This window comes from Mytilus trossulus, chromosome 12, assembly GCF_036588685.1.
Source record: "Mytilus trossulus isolate FHL-02 chromosome 12, PNRI_Mtr1.1.1.hap1, whole genome shotgun sequence".
NCBI classification, from domain to species: domain Eukaryota; kingdom Metazoa; phylum Mollusca; class Bivalvia; order Mytilida; family Mytilidae; genus Mytilus; species Mytilus trossulus.
The window spans coordinates 38,104,191-38,127,481 of record NC_086384.1 but is presented as its reverse complement, the minus strand read 5'-3'; the positions used below and the strand labels follow the sequence as shown (position 1 = coordinate 38,127,481).

The window sequence follows — 23,291 nt, the reverse complement described above, 5'->3', positions numbered from 1 at the left end:
GTTATACTTTGTAAGGGTTTTCGTAACCAAATGTTCATTTCTAACTACACATACATATACGTGTGCCGATTGCAAAAGAATTATCTTGCTTACTTCCTTAAATTTTAATATCATAGGGTCTTTACGACTTTTAGATTACCAAGGTTTAGCATAGTGAAATAACGTGATGGCGAACGGCAAAACAGTATTTCTAAAACAAAATGATTCTCCAGAATGCCAGATAGGGAAAACACTTCAACAAGCACAACTGCATGGTAGTCTGAAATCCCTTGAAGGCTTCTGTCAAACTCCTGTTTTACGAGAAATATTTATCTGTTAGCCCTGTTAAACCAGAGACATATATATATCTCTGGTTAAACTTAAAAGTTTTTTCAATGATTTTTTTTTAATTAAACACATTTTTTTATTAATTCACTGAATTATAAGGATCAGTTACTGTCACATCACATGTGTGAATGGGTCTTTTTTAAACTATATCAGCTATAAGCAATAATTTCTAGAGCTATGTTCATTTTTTGAACATGCATCACTCATTCATTGCAGTTTTTCCAGTACAAAACAGTAAATTAAAAAAAACATTAAAAAAAGAAATTTCCTTGAGATAAAACTATTTGTTTATTCAATAAAGGTTTAAGCATGTGAAAGCATTGAGTTCAGTATGAGTATTATCTGCCTATTACATACAAGTATGACTATTGATATTTCAAAGGTTTCAAAATCAAAGAAACTTATAATTTTTCATTCATTTCAAAAAGTTTTCTCAAAATTAAAACAAAAAGCATTGCACATGTCACATTGAATTAAAACTGATAATTCTGATATAACAATGCACACAATATATACTTCCTTGTAGGTTTCCATGATCCATAATAAATGTAGACATATATCATTCTGCTGGTTTTCATATGATAATGATGTACTAGATAAATCCTTATTCCTTTACTTGTGTTTTTTTTTTATTTCACATGTATCATGCAAAGAATATTCCTATATATTCATGTAACATGTTGTGAATTACAATATATATACCAGTAAGTACATGCAGGTACCACATATGATGTTTGAATTATAATTATCACTTAGTTCACAGTTTTATGTATATCCAAAATTATCTCAACTACTGCACATGATGCATAATGATATGAACATTTCCTTTTGTGTGTTGATCCTTCAAGAAAGAAGTGCACAGTCATTTCCTCTGATGTAAAACCTTTATTTCTCTGTCTTCAATGTTCACGAGTCAGTTTTAACAGCAATAAAATCCTTCCTTTTAGTGTCATACTGAAAACTGCTGCATTCCAAAGTTACATGTGACATGCCATGGGGTTTTCATATTCAACACTGTTATATTTTTGTTATATGTCATCAAGATTTTATCTTAAAAACATTGATTTCACTTTCTTTTCATGTATATATCTCAAGCTATCCTCATACATGGTTACACATTGTCTGGCAATTTCCTTGTATATAGGTTGATCTTCATAAGACAGAAGTTGTCACTCTTTTTCTTTGATTACTTTTTTCAAATTTCAGTAAGGCTATCATAGTTAAAACTATTAAACTTGTATGACACCATTGCCTCCAAGTTATCTTCATGCATGTACTGAAAAAAATATGTAAACCATTAATGGCATTTAAAAGTTATTGGTATTCATGTTATGATACAAATAGAAAACTTCAGTCAAAATTGTCACATTTGTATATTCCTTAATTATTTTTGAATTAAAAGTAAACTTGACACAAAGTTTAATTGATGAATTGTCTGTAAAAGTACAATAAAGTTTATAAATACAACTTTCTATAACTGATATTTACCCATCACATTGCTTTGCCAATTTGTTATCAATAATCAATATAACTTTAATAATCAATATGGGGTGGGTGTGACTTAATACACCAGATAACTTAATTATATTCACCTAAACTGAGGGTCTGGATGGTGTTAACAGAATAGATACAGCAATCATGTAATAATCCCTTAAGCAAAAGTGCAATATTTAAACATGTTAAAGGCTGAGAAATTAAAGATTGAGAAAAGACTGATAATAAAAGAAAATTATGGTGTGTTAAAATACAAAGAATAGAGAATACTGGGCAAAATAGATAAAGATTAATATAGAAAATGGTATATAAAATATAGAACTGAAGGACCCTTGCAGGACTCATTCAATATAATAAAATTGATACTTACAATTGATTGTGTATAGACCTCATATTTGATGTTATAGAAACTACACTCTTTATGCATTAACTGTCAACTTATGTGTGCCAGTTGTAAATCAATCTGCAAAAGAAGTTACAATAATTACTGAAAGGTTTCAATTAATACTCAATTGTATCCACACCAGGTTGTAAAATCAAATACACAAAATTAAGATTGATCTGTTGATGTAAATTGTTTTATAATAAGTGTGTTAAAATTTGAAAAGATCAACACAAACACACAAATACTTCAGATACACATTATCATAGTGAATCAATATTAAAAATACATATTTAATTTAATCTTATGTCTATATATAAAATAAACATAATTATTAAAGACAAAAAATTCAAATGTACACTAAAAGGGATATTTTAAAATAATACTATAATGACATATATGTAGCATCAGATTCAAAACCATCAATGAAAAGTTGTTAATAAATTATGGCCATGATAATAAATAATATTTTTCACATATAATATCTCATGTGAATGCTTCCACAGTTTGATTAAAAGTAGGCTGAGGCATAAGTATGATGCACAGAGTAATGCATGCATATATTTTGAATAAACTTTTGTTTTACTTCTACAATATGTTATAAATTGGAATAAGAAATGATTTATCATGTGTAAATGCGACCAGTTTTAAGATTCATGTACACATATACCTTATAGATCTTTAATGAAAATGGAGTTGGGGGGGGGGGGGGGGGGGGGTGAAAGGCATAGGTGAAAGGTGGTGGGTCTCAGTCTGCTTGTTGATCGGGCATTTTAACAAATTCTACTCCTTTAACACGTTCCATGGTTGATTATGGTTTCCCAAATTTAAACATTTTGCGCATTCCTGGTCAGTTTTCAAAATGTGGACGTGAAATTATATTTGTATAGTCAATAGTCAATAAAGATTGGATTGTTTATAAGCAAGTAAGATAGTGTAAACGTGAAAAATTATTTCTAAAGGAAGTTTCAACAGACTGACCACATCATGTTGACAGCGAAACGTGTAAATAACCACATGTTTTAATTAAACATGCAGCTTTCTTTTCAGACTACATTCATAATCGTGAATGAAATGGATATCCAAGATCCTCGGCAGAAAGCTAAAATAATTTAAAACTAACTTACCTCAAAATATAACCAACCCACATCTATATTAACGTGTTGTTGTCGAACTGAAGACACTGACTTCTATCATAACAAGGTGCCCGATCAGCTGTTGGTGACAAGATAAAATCTGACGTCGACGAAACGTTCTAGCCAATCACGTGTCGAATAGTTGGGAAAATGACGTCAGATTTAGATTGCGATGCAAACACCGAAAATCATTGCTAATTTTTTATAAACTGCATTAACCTACCTGCGAACTGAATACCACAGTCAATTAGGATTGGAGTCGAGGGCACCTGTCCCATGTGGGATTCGATCTTACAACCTCAGTTTGACTGGCTAGTGAGACAGTGCAACAGTCGTGGCACTCTGAACGTAAGATAGATGCAACAAAATATAATGCAACAGTATATTTACTTCCAGGCAACAGTAAAAAGTAAAATCACAAAAATACTGAACTCAGAGGAAACAAAATTTGGAAAGTCCCTAATCACATGGCAAAATCAAAAAACAAAACGCATCAAAAACGAATGGACAAGAACTGTCATATTCCTGACTTGGTACAGGCATTTTCAAATGTAGAAAATGGTGGATTAAACCTGGTTCTATAGCGCTAACCCTCTCACTTTAATAACAGTCTCATCAAATTCCGCTACATTTACATGATGCGTTAAATAAACAGTCACAATTAATAAAATAGTCAAAATATGGGTACATCAGTCATCATCGTATAACAATTTAACAGGACACAAACACATCTACTATCTACGAACACATGGATTGATCTGAGTGTAATTTACCGATATTAAATCTCAATATTTGCTCTTAGTCGAAAGTCGAAAAAAAGGGAAAAGGTGCTTCAAAAGATGAACGCAAACCAAGTAAAATGTAAGAATCACTAATATAATCCTGTATGTTACAACAAACCATAATAACCAATAACGAAGTCCAAACAAAGTGGAAATAACAAAGGTATCAAACTTATCATTTAAACATTCAATATCATGTACAACAACAACTTAAATTTACTAATCATCATTGGAATATTCGATTCTTTAAAAATGCAAGTATCTAAGTATATTTGTCGAAAACAGCACCACTACAGATTTTGTTCGGACAGTTTAAAGCAATGTAAAATAACTGGGTATTCATTAGCTCAGTCTTTAACAAGTAAGGTTGTTTTACAAAAAAAAGGAGCAATTACTAAAATAGTGTGAAAACGTTTTGTGATGGCTAAATATAATTGATAATGTAAAACTACTAAACTGTGAACGAAAGATTAAACAAATTATAAATGAGGATAAAACTTAATATAATGAAATAAAATCTCCTTGGTTGACACAAAACATCAATTATAAAGACTAAGACAAATGGCGTATTGAAAAACATAGTCAAATAACATTTAGTGTTGTCTTCATTATCACTTACTTAAAGAATATAATATGACTAAAAGAATATAATATGACTAAAACAGTTAACTATCGATCCTGAGTCAAATTATATTATAATTTTTTTTACAAATACTAACGTTTTCAAAAAGAGAAACATAACCTGTTGATATGTGATATCTAATAAGGGCAATTAAAACTGAACAATATGTATATTCATATCTTATACTTTACACCATAACAAATTTAATTTTCGAATTTTCTCCTTGACCAAAACCTGTTATCTTATATCTACAATTTTCAAGTGTCTTTGCGTCAAATGAGAACTTATTAATAAAAAAGCAATCAATTATCATTTTAGCTGACGATTAACATCCTGAGGAAACTTCATCTTATCACACGTTACATTTATGGACCAAATTAAGTCATCAGTGATCATTAAGAAATGCTCAGTAAGGGGTTCCCAACTGGGTTTATTTAAGGAAATACTGTAATACTTTTTTCTGTCTATGACGAAATAATGAAGAATAGTAGTTGAAACTGATTAACCCGCACAGCGAGTTATTTTAGAGTGTGCACTAAATTATTCGTGTTATTTCGACTAGACAGAAAATAATTGCAGTCATTCCTTATAATTTAATTTTAAACTTCATTTAAAGCTTGAGTAAATCATGAAAAAACAATGATGACGTCATTGTTCCATGATAAAATTATGTATATGAGCTGATAGAAAAAGCTCTTTTAGCCAATCAGTAGACGCGTTGCATCAGAACTTAATTATATCGTAAAAGTCAGATGCTCCTGTTCATTGGTTAACACCCGTCATGTTGCTTTACATTTCGTTTTAAATAAAACGGATGACATGAGAACATAACAAATAGCTTTGCTCGTTGTTGAAGGCCGTATGGTGACCTATAGTTTTTAATTTCTGTGTCATTTTGGTCTCTTGTGGAGTGTTGTTTCATTGGCGATCATACCACATCTTCTTTTTTTTTTTATAGTAGTGATCACGTCAATAAAACATTGGAATACAAATCGTCAGCTTTATAAATGAATATCTTGGTAAAGTGATATGTGTTTATGCGTCAACTGTTTATCATTAGTAAATGAAAAAGAATTGTGATCTTCCGCTGTACCTTAAATCATTCCCTTTTTGTATGTGGCTTATGAAACTCAATCGTAAGTATTCTTCAGTATTTATATTGTTCCCTTGGTTTTGTTTACTGGCACGAATTTATTTTCTCTCAATCGATTGGTGGCTTTTAAATAGAGGTATACCACTGTTGTCTTTATTCAGTATAGTGTGTTGGATCATGGTAAAATAATGAAAACCACTGCTCACAAATCACTACACAGAACAACTACACAATTGACCACACAAACCTCTACAAAAAGCAAACTGCTACCGAAGCACTTGGTAAATTTTGCATGACATGACATAATCTTAAACATTGTATCTTTGAAATTGTACATTTTTCATTTTACAGATCAAGAGCAGCAGTGTTTTCAAGCAGAGCAATATATTATTATCTTTATAGAGCAGCACAAGGTCGCCCTGTTAGAGTATGATATACAGTTTTCATATAGGTATGTGATTGACATGTGCTCATTGTATTTTTTTAATACATTATAGAAACAAAACAGCGTTTGTGCATGTAGTTGTATCAGACTTTCAACTTTTTGTTTCATAGTGACATGGTTGAGTCAATATGCATTTATATATGTATTTATTTTGCATAGTTTGAGTTTTCGAGATGCAAAATATATTGATGATGTGTGCAAATGGTTAAAAATCAAAAGTAACATTTTTGCTTTTTAAACAGATGCAATTAAAATATAACCACAAGTGATGTATCTCCTAACTTGTTCAAGAACTTTAGTATTAAAACTTTGTTGTTTGTTAAATGAAAACTACGGTCACAATTGATAAAGTAGATTATATATGGTACTATTTGTTTAATATGTTTTTTTGTTATTTATATTATGTCGCTCACTATATCATATATGTTGTTGATGCTATAGCATTATATTATATGCTGATTTGCAATAAACTAATTACAACTACGACAAGGAACATAGAATATTCACACAAGCATACAGTCATAAATATTACTTATAATTCCTCTATGCTAGATATATCCTAAATGGAACCCTTGAAAAGGAAATCAGCAGGCGGTTAAACATTCAATAGAATCGGATTACAAAAGTAAATATTCAATTGACATACGGAATCGCCTGATCATGTCATTTATCACCGGCACAATATGATATGATAAACCTTATCCCCTTTTCCGTCGTTCCTGGAAAATACCAGTCAAGGCTATTATATGCTAGATTGAGGAATAAATCTTATTTATTTACTCGTGACAGAACAGGAAAAGAAATATTGATTATCGTTGATGTCTTCTTCGATATAACTATTCCACATCGAATATGCACATTGTGCATTCATTTTTACTGCTGCATTTACTGCATGACAACTTCCGGCCACGACCCATGTTAAACGGTGTTCGGGTATAATTTTGTGGGTGTGTAATACAAGAATCCAAGATAATCCGTGTTTAAGCTGTGTCATTGCTCATTTATTTGTGAATAAGCTAGAACTACTATTCTTTTATTGTCAGTTTTATTTGTATTTAATCGACATCGTGTATAGTAACATGACTTTGTTAAATATAAATATTCTGTATAACAAGATTGGATGGTGTGACTCCCTTCCGGTTGTCGATCTCACATGCTTTTCTTTTCTTTTTTATTTAATTATGTGTTTCGAAATAATAAAATTTCTCCGAATATGTCAACAAACCAGACAATTAAATAATGTCGCCCTTTATCTCGTTTCTCCGTACTTTGGTTTTCAGTATAAGTAAGAGATATGAGATTCATTTTACGGATATCATCAATAGGCATCGCTCTGGAATTCATCATGACAGCAACCTCTACACACATTTCTCTTATATCTTCAAATATCTTTGCTTAATCGTGAATAACGATTATCGCACAGTAAAGCTACTAATTAGTAGTTATGTTCACTAACACATAGGAATCAGTTTTGATAAGAAACATACATTTCATTCTCTTAAGCCAAATATAGAACATTTAAGGCTGACATGTTCAGTCTTTTATACAGCCCTATATTCTGAAAGAAACAGTGATGAAACAACATGTGTATGTACAGTGAAGAAAACAATCACCCACATGCAGCAAGTATGGACCAAGCAAGAATACTGAAGCACAAATTAACTAGAACACAGTATGTAAATACACAATGGTAGACATCCAGGTAACAACTACATATCAGTGGCTTAAAAGGTGAAATATTCTTATAACGAAAATTAAAGGCACACAGATCGGGTCTTTTGGAAACATATCAATTTTAGCTGCACTTGAATTGTGAATGCGTTACTTCGAAAACAATATCCTCAGTCAAACAATAAAACGTGAAAACAGAGCTGTAGCCGAAAAGGTAAAGACAAAATAGTTGTAGACATTTCTAGAAATTAGAGGATTTCACCTTTGTATATAGAGAATTATGTGGTCTAACACATTTATCTATCAAAGTCAAGGCTAGACTAGTATGAATACCAATTAAAAGAACCCGAAGACGAAATAGATTAATAAAGTGTGAAATACAAGTTATCTTTGCCCCTCCTGTCAATGTTAAGTCACAAAAAAAATATTGATTATTTTTCAAGCAACTATTTAATATACAGAGTTTCATTCATTTTAAAAATGTTTACCTATCTGATCGGCTGCACGTTATATGCTACATCAGTGGCTTTCTGACCAGTGTTTAGAAATATAGATATTCACTTTAAAATGTGCACAGTCATCATTACTTATTTCTGAATGAAAGCTGTGGTTTTGGCAAGTTTGAACACTGAATGAATATAATCTTAGTCTGAACTACAGGTTGGTTTTGTGGTCACGAAATGGATATGGACTATCATTATTTGTCATTGATTCATTGTAAAATTAATTTATAATTTTGAATTACTGATGAAGAATTTAAGATCAAAAGCTTTTGTTGATATACATGAAATATGTTTTATAAAAAGACACAGAAGCAAACTAATTTTAGCATTACATATAGTGGCAGCTGAGGATGAAACAGACAATTTTTTTTCTTTCTCAGAATCAAAACCAAATTATTTTTTCTCTCCAAAAACTAGAAACAAACCTTTTTTTCCAAAAAAAACCAAAGCCCGTCCCCCCCCCCCCCCCCCGAAAATCAAATGGTTGCTGCCTTATGGATGCCTGATTCTCACGGCACTGCCGTTTATACATAAATATTGGTTATCCAAAAAAGGATGTTTGTTAACAATTGAAATAATATATGAAGTACAAAATGTGTAACCGTTTCAGATATACAGCATTTCAAATCAAAGGTTAACATAGAAACTAACTTACTGTACTAGAAGAGCATTTTATGACAAACTATGGATAAAAGTAAAATCACAAAAAAAACTGAACTCCGAGGAATTTGAAAACGGAAAGTGCATAATCAAACGGCAAAATCAGGTGAATAAAACACCAAACGAATGGACAACAACTGTCATATTTCTGACTTGGTAAAGGCATTTCTTAATGTAGAAATTCTGGATTGAACCTTGTTTTAATGCGCCAAACCTCTCATGTGTAAGACAGTCGCATCAAATTCCGTTATATTCACAAAGATGCGTGAACAAAACAAACATGATAGGTAAGACAGTCACAGTTAAAACCTTTAAAGAATATGCACTAAGTTGCTTTCATAAATTATATACCATTCTACTTGTTTAATTAGGAGCTGTAGTGTAATATGTAATGAGACAACTCTCCGCGTTGACGGTGACTATGGACGCGGATGTAAGCATCAAAAGATCCTTTGAAGACCTTCAACAATGAGAAAAAATGTCATTCGGTATCGTATGAAAGCTACGATTACGAAAGACCTTGTAAGACAAAATGTTGAAAAAATCTAACGAGAAAAAATCGATATAAATAATGGGTCTTTGGACAGTTTACCCAAGGAAGTACTCAGTGTACATATTAAAATCATCGTAAAAAAATTTAATTTCGAAAACACTATGAATGAAATCTTGCTTATAACTGAATTATCAAGTTATTTTAAGTTTGCCATATAAACTTTAATGTCATCAAAATGCTTTTTTTTATATAGTAAATAGAATTTTCAACAATAATTATATCTTTGTAAATGATGTGTCATTCTGTTTACTATATGACGTCATATGACCATCTCTGATCCAGAGCAATTATTGGGAACTATTTTATATTTTGTGGTTGTTTTCTATTTTACTTTCTTTCTTCAAACAAATACTAAATGGGTAATAGTGTTTATATATAGTCAGATTCTCACGATTAGTAGGAAATTGCATTCTTTGTATTCTACGTGTGACTACATATACCACAAATTGTTAATATACACACATATATGAATGAAACATTATTGGTGTATTTTGATTACTTTGTGGCCTACTTTCTTTGATTTTTATATATAGTAATTTTAATAAAATTTACTATTACTTATGATGTGTTTATTATTAATTTCGAATAACATTTGCCATTTATAAAGATGATTCGTCATCATTTCGATGAATGTCAATAAATTATCATAAATAAAGAGTCTGAAACGTCTGAAACACCTTCATAATTGTATAAATAAAAAACCTTAATCGAAATTTACAGGTAACTAATTACAAATTTATTACTATTGAACAGTTTAGAGTGAAAACTCTTGTATCAAGTGATGATCTGCGAAGAGAAGATCAAAGTCTATATAACAAAGGGGAACATCTGCTCCCTGTCGAGGCTCAATATTAAGTCAATTATTTTGCAATCTTTAATAATAACTTACCTTTAAATTCACCTGTTTAGAAGCTTAAATCATGCTTGTTTGGGTAAAGAATCTTTACTATCACTTTGACAAAATTAATATGGAAACATTTAATAAGCTTTACAAAAGTGAAATTGTCAATTTAAAAATATTATTATTGAATTCTTCGAATATTTTTCGAATGAGATTTCACTTTATATATGCACTAGAAATTTATTACAAATAATTTAATTCTTTATTAAATTAAGAATTAAATTTCTAACATCCATGCAGCTTTCTAATTTTGTGAGATACCTTTGTGAAAGAATTTACAGTGAAGATATTAAAAATGATATTTAAAAGTTATTACAATAAGCATGATAATATCTGAACAGATGATAGTATTCATATAGAAAATATAAACAAAATTTATTCTAATGACCCTAATAAAAATTGGCATTGAAAATTGGATAATTGTAAAATTTTAAAATTGAAATATTCAAAGTGTTGCATTTTTCTCTTCTTTTAAAAAAATACAAGCGTGTTTTCAAAAAAATGCAATGAAAAAAATAAGTTAGGAGATATATTTAGGATGCAACCGTTTCCTTGAAAATAAGTTAATATGATGGACAAATTATCCTTCATTGTGTGAAATAGGTATAGTTGTATAAAGAGTTTTTTTGTTCATGCACATGCACATAATTTGTTATGTTCATTTGGAATTGAACATCTCAAATACGATTGGACAAAGCAGCGAAGATATACATCATGCACATGCAAGCGGAGACTCCTGTTCTATTTATATTTACTGTAACTTGAGAGAACTGAAGGTGGCCATATTGCTATACCAAAGTCAATGTGGCAGTCTGAACAATACCAACTTGCATTTTTTTTTTACATTTTTACCTGTTATGTCTGTATGTTTTGTTCACACATCGTTGTCATTTTAATGGAATTTGATGCGATTGATTTACAAGTGAGAGGTTTGACTGGCTATATAAACAAGTTTAACCCATCATTTTCTACAAAGAAAAATGCCAGTGTTTGAGATTTTGATTTTACCATTTGATTAGGGACTTTCTGTTTTGATTTTTTCTGTTTAGTATTTTTGTGACTTTACTGTTTGCACACACACAAAGCACGTACAATAACAGTGCATTAAGATGTATACAGGACCAACGTCCTATTTTCAGAAATTTTAAGAGCGAACTGCTCCCGTTTGTCTTCTCGTTTAACATACACCCATTGCTGCAACCAAATTTCACCCTTGCGTGAGATATGAAAATTCTGAAACGAAATTTCTTCCCCCAAATTGTAACATTTGGTATCTTTCTTTTTCCAGGTAAAAGAAGTACTGGTCAGGTTCGTTGCTAAGGTCTTGTGGTATCTTTCGTTTGAATCAGTTAGGATTAACAACAATCTTCATGTAAAATTGTACATCTCACCATGTACTAACTTTATTCTTTAATCTCTGAGGAGCGTTTTTAATCTGACAAAGTCTCTTTCAAATACTAGTAATACCTTATTGTAAATAGATTTTTATATTGAATGTCCAAGCCTTGTTTATATGATTGATATTCTGGTAGAAGGAGTTTTGGCGGATTTACTCCGTCTTTCCATCTGCTGATAAGCATGTTTTTTTCTTCGGCGCTGCCGCAAGAAATTTCTTTTCACTTTTAAATACATTTTTCCTCCAGTTTGTATTGCAGTCTATTCATTTACATCATATCTTGGACAAAATCTGGGTTTGTTTGTGGCTTTTTTTCCATGTCAGGTTATCTTGTTTTCAAAATCCACCTGCACCCAAACTGCTTGAAAATCAGAGGGTCGTCCCCATAAAGCTATATAAATCAACATTTTGTAAGTTCTGTAGGAATGGAAACAAGCAATTTAAAATACATGCAATTTAAAATACATGCAATGCATTGTCAAGATGTTGTGCTAAGCTATTTCCATGGGCATCCAGTTAATGTGTTGTAAAACATGAAAATATAATATTATTCAATTCTTGCGTCCAAAGCTCTATTCTTGTTTTTATTTAATTAGGGACGCTGCAACCTATTATTTAGCCATGGATGAAGTCCAATTTGAAAACAAGAGCAAAAGGGACATGCAAAACAGCCAAACGCATCTTATGTCAACTTTTCGTGAGGGAGTTGAAACCTCAGTTTCTTAATAATTTCTGTGTTTATCAACTGACAATTGGGGACAACTTTGTTATAAATCAGTCCAGTATCAAAGCACTGCCTATTGGGTAGCCTTGGATCCGGTCCAATCTAGCTGCGCGTCGTATACTGACAAAATTAGCCAGGACCCCAGGCTACCTATTGAGTTGATGGTACATCCGGGGCCTTTCATAAATGCCTACACGGTATGTGTTTATTGGTTGTTGAAGTTCATACGGTTTGAAAGTCGTACGCTTATAAAAAAAAGAAGATGTGGTATGATATGCACACTTCCATATATATTGCCAATGAGACAACTATCCACAATAGACCAAAATTACACAAACAATATACCTATAATTATTAATTAAATGCACATTACTTGGATTTCGTTGGATTAAACCTACCAAATTTCCTTGTTTTATTGTAGTGCAGATTTGTATAGTTCGGATGCGTCCGTATTGGCATATATACCCCACATATATTTTTTATGTACATTTGATGTTTGTTACTTCACTCTGTGCCACGGAAAAAAAATTAGTCTACAAATTTATTATGTTACTAATTACAATTTTTTAATGCATTTAAGTCATCAAAATAAAAGCAGGATATTACTTAAAAAATCAAATTAAATAAATATACTATTATCAAAATATTTACAACAAATAACATATGTTTATGGCTTATCCTTTTCCCATACTAATACTAATACAAAATAAATAGTATAAATAGTATATCTTTACGGCTTTTAAAGACCAAAAGATGACTCACTGTCAATTACATTTATTTATTTTCCTTCTTACATTTAAACTAAAAAGTGATAAGGAATGTTATTTCTATTAAAATTTCATAATGTTGTTTTAATGACTATATTAAAGCATCACCTGGTAAGACGCCTTCAAAAGTAGAACACAATACAACTTGTTGATACTAAGCCCCAGTCAAAAACATTTCGGGTTTCAAAAATTTCAAAACGTAATTGGGTTTTAAAATCAGTTTTGATAACTGGTGAATCAACGGTTTGTGTTTCTTTTCTTCTCTAATTCTCTCTTTCAATTTGAATATGTTTTCTTTTCTTTTCTAATTCTCTCTTTCAATTTGAATATGTCCTAAACAAATAGATGAGTTGTTCATCTCAACGTGAGATCGGTCAAGGATCATATAGTCACTGTCGTAGATGGCTTAAATTTTATATAACTAATTTCACAAGGAATTTAAAGAAGATTTTTTATTTATTTTTCAAACTAATCTACAACCTTTGATCTTTTTTTGAAGGCTATTATAAGAATTTATGTATCTTGATATCAAAAAGATGGAATTTCTTTAATTGTACGTCTTTTCTTCCTTTTTATTTTATCATTAACCCGTAATATTTAACGTTCTTTTAAAGTAGTATAGATGAAAGTCATTGGAAAAAATGAATGAACCCTTTTCATACCTTTAGCCTAATATGGGGGTCTGGATGAGCTGTCCTCCCTTCTGTATTCTTAAAATACTTATGCCAATTTTTTGCTAAACATTTTTGGAGTTTTAATATTTCAGAAACCTATACTTGATCTGTATCGTTTTGTTCCCTTTTCGTGTATTCTTTAGTTTATATCCAAATTATTCTCGATTTTTTTTTCATTATTTCAACCTAGACCCTCATTACAGAGATGTTTGATAGTTACTGCACACAGTGGAGTGAGAATTAGGAGAAGGAACACTTCAAGAGACGAAATAAACAGTTCACCAATGTATTAATGAAAGTTTGTGCTTTTTTCGTGTACTTATACATCATTGAGTTTATTTTATTAAGTGTTGATTTGAAATTTTTGAAATAAAAAAACTGTAAATAAGAACACAGCACTAATAATCTTGTGTATCCGAAGCGGTTTTTTGAGGGGAACGTCCATATCCAATTATTTGAAAACCAAGAAGATGTATGAGATATGTATGTTGGCATTGAAGAGCATGGTTTCATAAGCAAAAGTTTCAAATAAATGAAGGAAAATATACTTTCATTGACGTCCAAAACAATATAAACAAAAATTCAATTGACGCAATTGTTGGAGATTAACCATATATAATCCGAAAAATGTTTATTTTTTAATCGATCCACGTTCAAACGAAGAAAATTGAGTAAGACACTAAAGCTACCTAAACTTGAAAATAAATTATAAATGTGGACCATTTTCGTTCTACTCCATTTACTTATCTCGTTCAGAATGCATGAAATACTTGCCGCTGAACATTTAATAAACTACAATCAAAATATTAATTATTTACCTATTTTTTTATATCGAACTCATAAGAAAGCCCCTAAAACAACCATTATAACTTAGAAGTTCAATATAAAGCAACATAATTGTATATTTGCATTCGAAATTTTACAAATGTTTTCACTGCTTTGAGCACTTCTAAAAATTCCATCTGGCGGTTTTTTTCTGCAAGTATTAATCTAATTTAAAAAGTCTCACTTGGACGTCGCTTCTTTATCACCTTAAATGTCCAGTGGTGGTCAGTTAGGGTCATCTTGACTTTTTTGTAAAGAATAAAATCGCCACCTGCTTGGGATGCTCAAGACAAAAATTTCATCCAAATTATGAATTATGGTAATATTAATATTTAAGTATGGGTCATCGCATATAGTTTTTCATTCCATACAATGGTCACTTTAAAAACCTTTCAAATATGTCTGTCAAAAAGATAATGTCCGAAGGCCTGGCCGGAGAGTGGACATTGGGTCATGGGAAGGGTCAAATAGTGTCATGTCAAAACCTGAAGTGACCACTGGCCAGTTACACTGGACACAGGAAATAATAGTTATAACTTTTTGAATTTGATATTAAGCATTAAATTTCTTTTGTCAAAGATGTCCAATGAACAAAAGATATTTTAATGAGAGAAGATTTTTGTGATGATCTGGGAATAACGACGTTTGGACATGCCAAAATTCCTTTTTTCTATTTATTGAAAAATGATCAATTTCCGGACCAGTATTGAAGAATTCTGAGTTGCAGGTGAAATATTTATATGGCGGGAATACTTCACCTTAACTATATGTGCTTGCATAAACTTTAAATAAGCTTTTAGTAAATGTGAACACTATAATATACTTATTCTAACAGTGTATTCTAAAATTGAGCTGAAAAAGCCCTGTTTTAGGTTAGGGGAGGATTGCGTTTTAACCCTGTCACTTTGCAGACAGAAGAGAATTCCGATGTATTCTAAATTACTTTGTCTTTACTCATTCATTTTAAATTCCATGGAAACAAATATATACAAAGGCATTATTTTTTATTGATTTATTAATACATGGCTTTTTGCATTCCATGAATTAATTTCTTAGTGTCGCAGATTATGGATCTGCTGTTGAAATAAAAGAGCTATGCACGTGCATTCAAAAATATTCAGAGTTGTCGCCCTTCTACTTACAAATGTACGCGAATGCTATTGGGTGAAACAATTGCATTTTTGCCAAGAATAAGAATTCTATCAGTAAATGCGAGGCAAAATAATTCAATTGCTAATAACAGAGAAAATAAATAACAAACATTACGAACATAGTTACCATTGACTAAAAATATAAATTATTTTTCCTTTCATAAATTAGAATTTTAGTTATTGAACTAACGCTGCAAAAATTGCCATCCTCTATTGTATATCTATGTACACTTAAGTCTAAAGTAAATGACTAACTAAAGAAAATATTATATTCAATATCCATATGCATCTGTATATTTAAAATACAAAATGCAAACTCAACTATTATGGGTTTTTTTTTATTATTAAACATCTCATTTTTTCTGGCGGTATACTTTCACCAACGCCTACAGTGTACGTCGGAGCATTACGCTTGCGCGCATAACCATTACATTTGCCCGCAAAAATCATGACGTTTGAGCGCAACTTACATACGTACGAAAAAAATGGATTTATTTATTTCCATTTTCCGCAATAGAGAAGAAAAACGTTTACAGAATCCATACTTTATGCATATTATTTGAAATATCAAGTTATAATTCAATTGTAAATAAGATCAACTCATATATAATATGAACCAATTTTTTTTTAATTTAAATATTTTTTCTTTAATTTAATATGCAAATACATTAACTTTACATAAATGGTAGTAAAATGAATTTTAACGCGCAGATGTTCATCAAAATTATCATCTATTTAAATACTAAGTCATAACTCTGATATCCCAGCTCTTTTTTTTCTTTCTTTCAATACCATCTGGGATATGATATATTGTGAGTATAATAGTCGCAGATATCATGTACAATGTCTGTCTCATGTAATTCACACCATGTTAAAAGACAAACAAAATTGTCCTTTATTACATCATTTAATATAATGACTACAAAATGACTACTTGATTTCATAAAAAGAACATGAAACTATAAAACATCAGTGGAATTTTAAATCATCAAAAACCCCACGCTGTCATCCTTATTTTCTTTTTAATGAGCTCCAAAATTCACAAAATTAGTGTAAAATTAATATATATTAGTAATTATCTTCAGAAACATTTTGAATAACTTTAAGATCTAACGCTTAATTTATTTGACACAGAGAGCGTTATATAACGGACTTCAAAGAAGGCATTCTCGATGACACTTACACTGTTTAAAATGATAAACACATGTTTCTTATGTTAAAAACTGGATAATTTACATTCCGGGACTATCATAAGCGTGAGAATCTTCTCTCAAACTTGTTTTGATTCAAAAGTTGCGTTTTCATTCCCATATCGTCAGAGTTGGTTCCTTATGTCATTGAATTGTGTTATTTTGAGCTTATTCTTTGGAGACGACTAATATTATAGGGGCGAGCCAGGAGGTTTTTTTTGCGGATTGACTATTTACTTCAGTCATCTATTACTACACATGCTTTTTCTTTTAAACTTTTGTACAAACATTAAATCTGCAGTTTGTGTTGCAAATGATTCATTTTAATCCCGGCATTAGTTTTCATCTACTTATTCAGACTACAGCTTTACATTCTGTTCAAAGTATAATGACCTAAATCAAATGGTCGTCCCCTTTTTCGATTCCAGTGACTTAGTTGGACACATAATTATGTTAATTTTACCCCGCAAAGATTATAATTGCATCTTAAAAAATATCACATAAAAAACAGCACATACCCCTTTATAAAATTGCAGTTTGAAAAATATGAACAGACTTTTAAGAATTTGTTACATTACATTACATTATACTAATGACATGATTGCGTCTTGCTGGTTTTGAAAGGACGACGAGAGAGGATTTAAAACAAGGAAAGAATATTGTGATAATGTAATAAAATCTCATGAAAAACTGAAGCATTAACTTCTATGAACATGGGTAGGCATTATATTCGTGTTATTCAAGCCCTCACTATCGCGCGGGCATAAATAATCACAAATATAATGCCTATCCATGTTAAACTACAATAAAGTATAGCTTGCATCGATTATAACGTAATTTAACATTGCATTTTGGATAAGTCATTATTGTGCACTTTGTATTGCCCCTCTTGAGCCTATGCTATGTGATCAGATAACAAGTGATTGTTTGTATAAGAGCGTCTTCAATCAAATGAGATTCTGGAGCAACAGGCTGCGCTTCTGCAGCTGAAATACTTTCATAAATGAACTGCAGATTTTTTAGCAAATGATATTTGTCGAATGGCAATGATAAAACGTGGGAAAATCTAGTAAATGCAGAGCATCACCGGATGAAACTGTCTGTTACAGAACACAAGTGTCTTCTGCAATCAACAGCAGACGACCACCATGGCACGTGCAAATGCGCGGGAATTCAGAAAGTATTCATTAAAGGCCATTATGTAACTAAATGTAAAGTAATCAATGCAGAATGGACCCGTTTTAAATAGTTGTTATCAAACTGTTATATGACAATTAATAAATTAAACATTTTCTGTGCATCACGTGTTGTTTGATGGTTTGATATCGTCTGCGTTCATGGGAAAGAGGAGGCGTGAGAAGATTCTAAAAGAACATGGTATCATAATAAACATTAGAGATAACAAGTTACAGTTGACGATATAATCAATTATACAAAATGTATAAACAATTTGCCAACAAATGGCATGTACTGCAATTTTCTTCCGGTTGATTGAAAGATTGATATAACAAAATCGTATCAAATATAAGTGTCCATACTTTTTGTTAATAGTTTTTTTTATTAATCTTAGTTTTTTTAATTCATTAAAACCAAATTTATTTTAATATATATGTTTGTTTGTTTTACTGTGTGTTTTTTTCTTTTTTGTATTAATTTTTGTTTGTTATTACCTATGTGTTGGTCTTGTGATATTTTTAGTTTGCATGCAGAGTTCGAAATATCGAGTATAATTATTTCACTATAAGTACCGTTCCAATTTCTCTTTAGAATGATACAAATGGCTATATACCAATAACTTCGCAATGAGAAACTGTCTTGAACTTACAACGATCGAGGTGGTAGTGTTTGATTCGTGCATGTTGATGATCGCGCTCACTGTTAGGTTGAAACGAAGAACAAACAGCAAGCACAGTTCTGTTTACTCTTTTTCTCATCCGCATTTTAAAAAAAAGGATTTTGTATAATATTTTCTTCATTTTCCACTAAATACACTGTACGTACTTATTAACACAATTCTCCGTTATTACATTATTCGATTTTTTACTGCGATCGACCATTCTTATAAGCCACTTTATTCTATTTAGTTAATTCATTGACATCTTATGACCGCTAATATGCTTTTATTGCTTTTGTATGCGAGATGTTATTTAGAAAAATAACAATAGACATTCCTAATCATTTGCTCGTCTTCATATCAAAGACGATTTGAAGTTATAATTGGATGGGAAATGATCTTAGTATTATCTTTAATGCCTTCTTATCACTTCATTTAATTTCAATTGAGAGTCTTAGACAAGATAAATTGAAGCTGTCTTGTTATAGTTGCATACAATCAAACAAAATTTGCAAGGTTGGCCATTTTGGTATGCTCCGCAGTGAATGAGACTATTCTGCAGTGAATGTCCAACAATATGGCACACTTAAGAAAATCATTTACAACAACAATTGCCATTATTGTGGAAATGTATTATTGATGGTTAAGATGTTGGACAAAAAACTGCAAAGTGTTAGATTAGAAATGGCATAAAAGAAAACAACAACAAAAAACATAATGGATCAACTAAGGCGGACATTTACATAAATGAAACAGGAATGCACCAAGTCAAGAGAAATGAATTAAAACACGTGTCAGCTGCAGACTTAGTTATACCTTCAATAAAATTTTAAAAGCGTAGCACTTAAGTCCTAACCATTGTTGCATCTTTGCTTTTTTTCTAAAATATGTTTTACAGGATTTTAATGTTTAACTTTTATCTCCCTAACTTATTAACTTCAGAAAACGCCAATATGATATTTAACATATTTTAAAGTTGACTCATTTTATTTAAGGGCCAGCTGAGGACCACTTCCAGGTGCGGGATTTTCCTGCCACGTTGAAAATCAATTGGTGGCCTTTGGTTGTTATCTGCTCTTTGGTCGGGTTGTTGTCTCTTTGACTTATTCCCGCTTTCCATTCTCAATTTTATCATTGATATATTCCATTCAAGAAAAACTTGAAATCTAGCAAATGATGTGCTTCGTGGTAGCAATCGCAAATGTATGTATAGCAGAACGACGTAAGAGGCTTCCAAGAAAAAAAAGGGAGTTTTTCCCCTCATTTTTCATTTTTTATTCATCCTTCTATCTTCGACTGATAAAACCAATAAATGAACAGAGGACAATGTATTATTTTTAAAATTAGTACGATATTGATAATAGAGCACTGTTACCTTTAATAGGTTTTTAATCATATTTTCTTTCCATAATATGACAAAATTATTCATCAAATTGGTTTCAACTGCAGATTGATATTCGATTGTAAATGCATTATACGTGTAGTTATGAGTGCTATAATCGTATTTTGATGACCATGTGTTCCCGCCATTTTTCACCTTGTCACAGATTAGTGAAGTCTGTCCACGTGTCGTACGAATTTATACGCAATATTTTACATTATAACCTCATCTTTCAGACGACATCTAATTAAATTTATATCCAATTAATCAATAAATGGAGATGTAAAGATTGTGGGACAACATAATTAAGAGTTATGTCCCTTATATTGTGAAAATAATACGAGGTTAAAGATACAAAATATTTTATGATATAGTACCGAACTCCAAGGGAAATTACCAAACTGGTCAATATAAAAGCTGAAAAAATAAAACGTTATACTTTATCGACCAATGTAACGAATGGCAAGCATCTGTACTTTTCTGTAATTGTACTGGCATTTAAAATAGATGTCATAAAGGCGTTTGATAGCGGACTATACAGTGAGTGTGTTTTTCTCATTTTTTAAGGCCGTACGGTTGCCTTTCATTACTTATATCCACCCTTTTTGAACTGTGTTGGCTAGTTTCTCTCTTTTATTATACCACATTTATTTATCTTCATATTTATAAATTTTCAGAAAGAAGACCTCAGATGTTCAGCCAGTCAAATGACACATAGATGATGGACACTAAGCGATGACAGAAAATCAGATGAACTTTGGTTAAGTAAATTTCATGTGCTAATCAATGTACATATTATCTTTTCGTTGAGGCTCTCAGTCTATAGTATATAATACAAATGTGTTCCGTTTAAGAAAACAGTGGCATAAGAGGCGATTGAGAAAGGGGTGGAACAGATTTTTGAAAGTGCCAAGCAAAACAAACTTCTATCGTTCTTAGGACTACAAGCCTTAGTCCATTTCATCCATTTTCATTTTAATTTGCCAAATGTTTTATTTTAATTTGCTAAAAAGAGGAGACCCTCCCCCTTTCCACTGGATCATAAGTCTTTATCGAGTGGTTTTAAATTTAAGCTGCAGATGCATGAACCATATATATATATATAATTAGAACAATGACACAACAACAAAATGTCTTCCTTTTTAACCTGATTTTAATAATATATCTTATCATCCTGCCTGTAAAAGATCAAGTTTAGGTGAACTACAATAGAGCAGCGTTTTCCAAACTTAATAATTTTAATTATATACTGTTTTTAATAACAAATAAACATCCTTGTTACATCATAAAAGACAACGCCTCATCTTTGTAAACTTCGGTATATACTACAAGACGTTCCCATGCCATCTTGTGACCTTCGTCGTTCTTTAGATATGAGAAATGAGAAAGAACATGTTTTTGTAATAAAGATGGTGGCAGATTTTATCAATTTGAGGTTTTTTGACTGGGACAGTACTATCTTCAAGATGGGATTATTGTCAACAAACTCCTTGAATCGTCTTTCTCATAATTACCACCAAGTGTTTTAAAACACAAACAAGCAGATTGTGTTGCACCGCAGGTTTAACCATTTCACCACTTGAAGCGACTTTAACATATACATTCCCATGTCATTAATACTGCGGATTGATATTACAAAAAGACAGACGTCTCATCTTCATTTTTTATTAAATGCATATGACGTTTGAATGAAACCATTTAATAAGATTATAAGATTACGATTCCAGAATTAAAAAAGCTGAGAGTCAAGGTAAGGGCAAATGAGAATTGCTGCACGCGTTATTTTTATTTCGCAAGTCATTTCAGAAACTAAAAATTTGTGGTTTTAATACGTTATTTCTTTATCCGATCAAAACTTGCCTGGTTTAATGTATAATGCTTGGTCTATATACCCCTTCAAATGACAGGGGCATATGGTGTTAACTATACGTCTTGTGTTCGATATTCCGTCCTTCTTAATCAAATAGTTATTCGTGTGTCCATGTACATGCGAATGTGATTGCATAAGAGCTAGTTGTAACCTGAGTTTAAGTTTTGCCTCAGATGACCAACGGTACTTTAAATGCATTGCGGTTCTTGGAAATATTATAAATAATTTATAAATGTACTTGTCGTGATGTTTTTTGTTCCCTCAAGGAAAGTATCGGCAAGTATTAAAATTTGGTAACAGCGTGGGGCATTTGTATTGTTTCAAACAGAAATCATATTTCTTTCTTAACTGTTTGTATCAGTATTGATATTTTCATAAACCCCAGACGTTGCTAGATCCTAAAACAATAACTAACAAACAACAATAATACATAAGAAAAGAAACAACACAGATCTGTACAAATTGTATTGACGTTTAGTTGTTGGTTTAGACCCTCAATATTTCTTGTTGTACCGTATGGCAAAGTATCATTGATAGATAAGCTTAGTTTTTGTGTCAAACTCTCTAACAATATATTCAAACACACATTAAAACATTTAAAGTGTATAAATAAAACGACAGGCATGTTCCGGCTTCAACTTTTGCTAGAAGAAATCTGCTTTATATCGAAGCAAATAAATTGAATACAACTAAAACGCTTTTTCATGCCTATATAAACGGTCCTTTGGTTGTGAAGTTGCACATAATGTATAATTTTGCTGTAAAAATTGAACTTACATGGTAAAAGTCGCCCTTTGCTAGACAATACAGACATAAGTGACCATCAATTGACCACAGTAACAATGTGTTCAAAGCTACCAATGTTGCACCCCATTAACTTTGTCAATATCGGATCTACTGTAGAAACATC

The 23,291-nt window shown here is 31.2% G+C and overlaps 1 long non-coding RNA gene across 1 annotated transcript; it reads right to left on the bottom strand.

The window, feature by feature from the left end:
* Positions 1-425: 425 nt before the first annotated feature.
* Positions 426-3,535, bottom strand: LOC134693313 (uncharacterized). The gene is made up of 3 exons (XR_010102384.1): positions 3,331-3,535; positions 2,192-2,284; positions 426-1,603 (listed from the first exon to the last, which is right to left on the bottom strand). It is a non-coding gene; the product is annotated as an uncharacterized LOC134693313 (long non-coding RNA).
* Between the last annotated feature and the right edge of the window lie 19,756 nt (positions 3,536-23,291).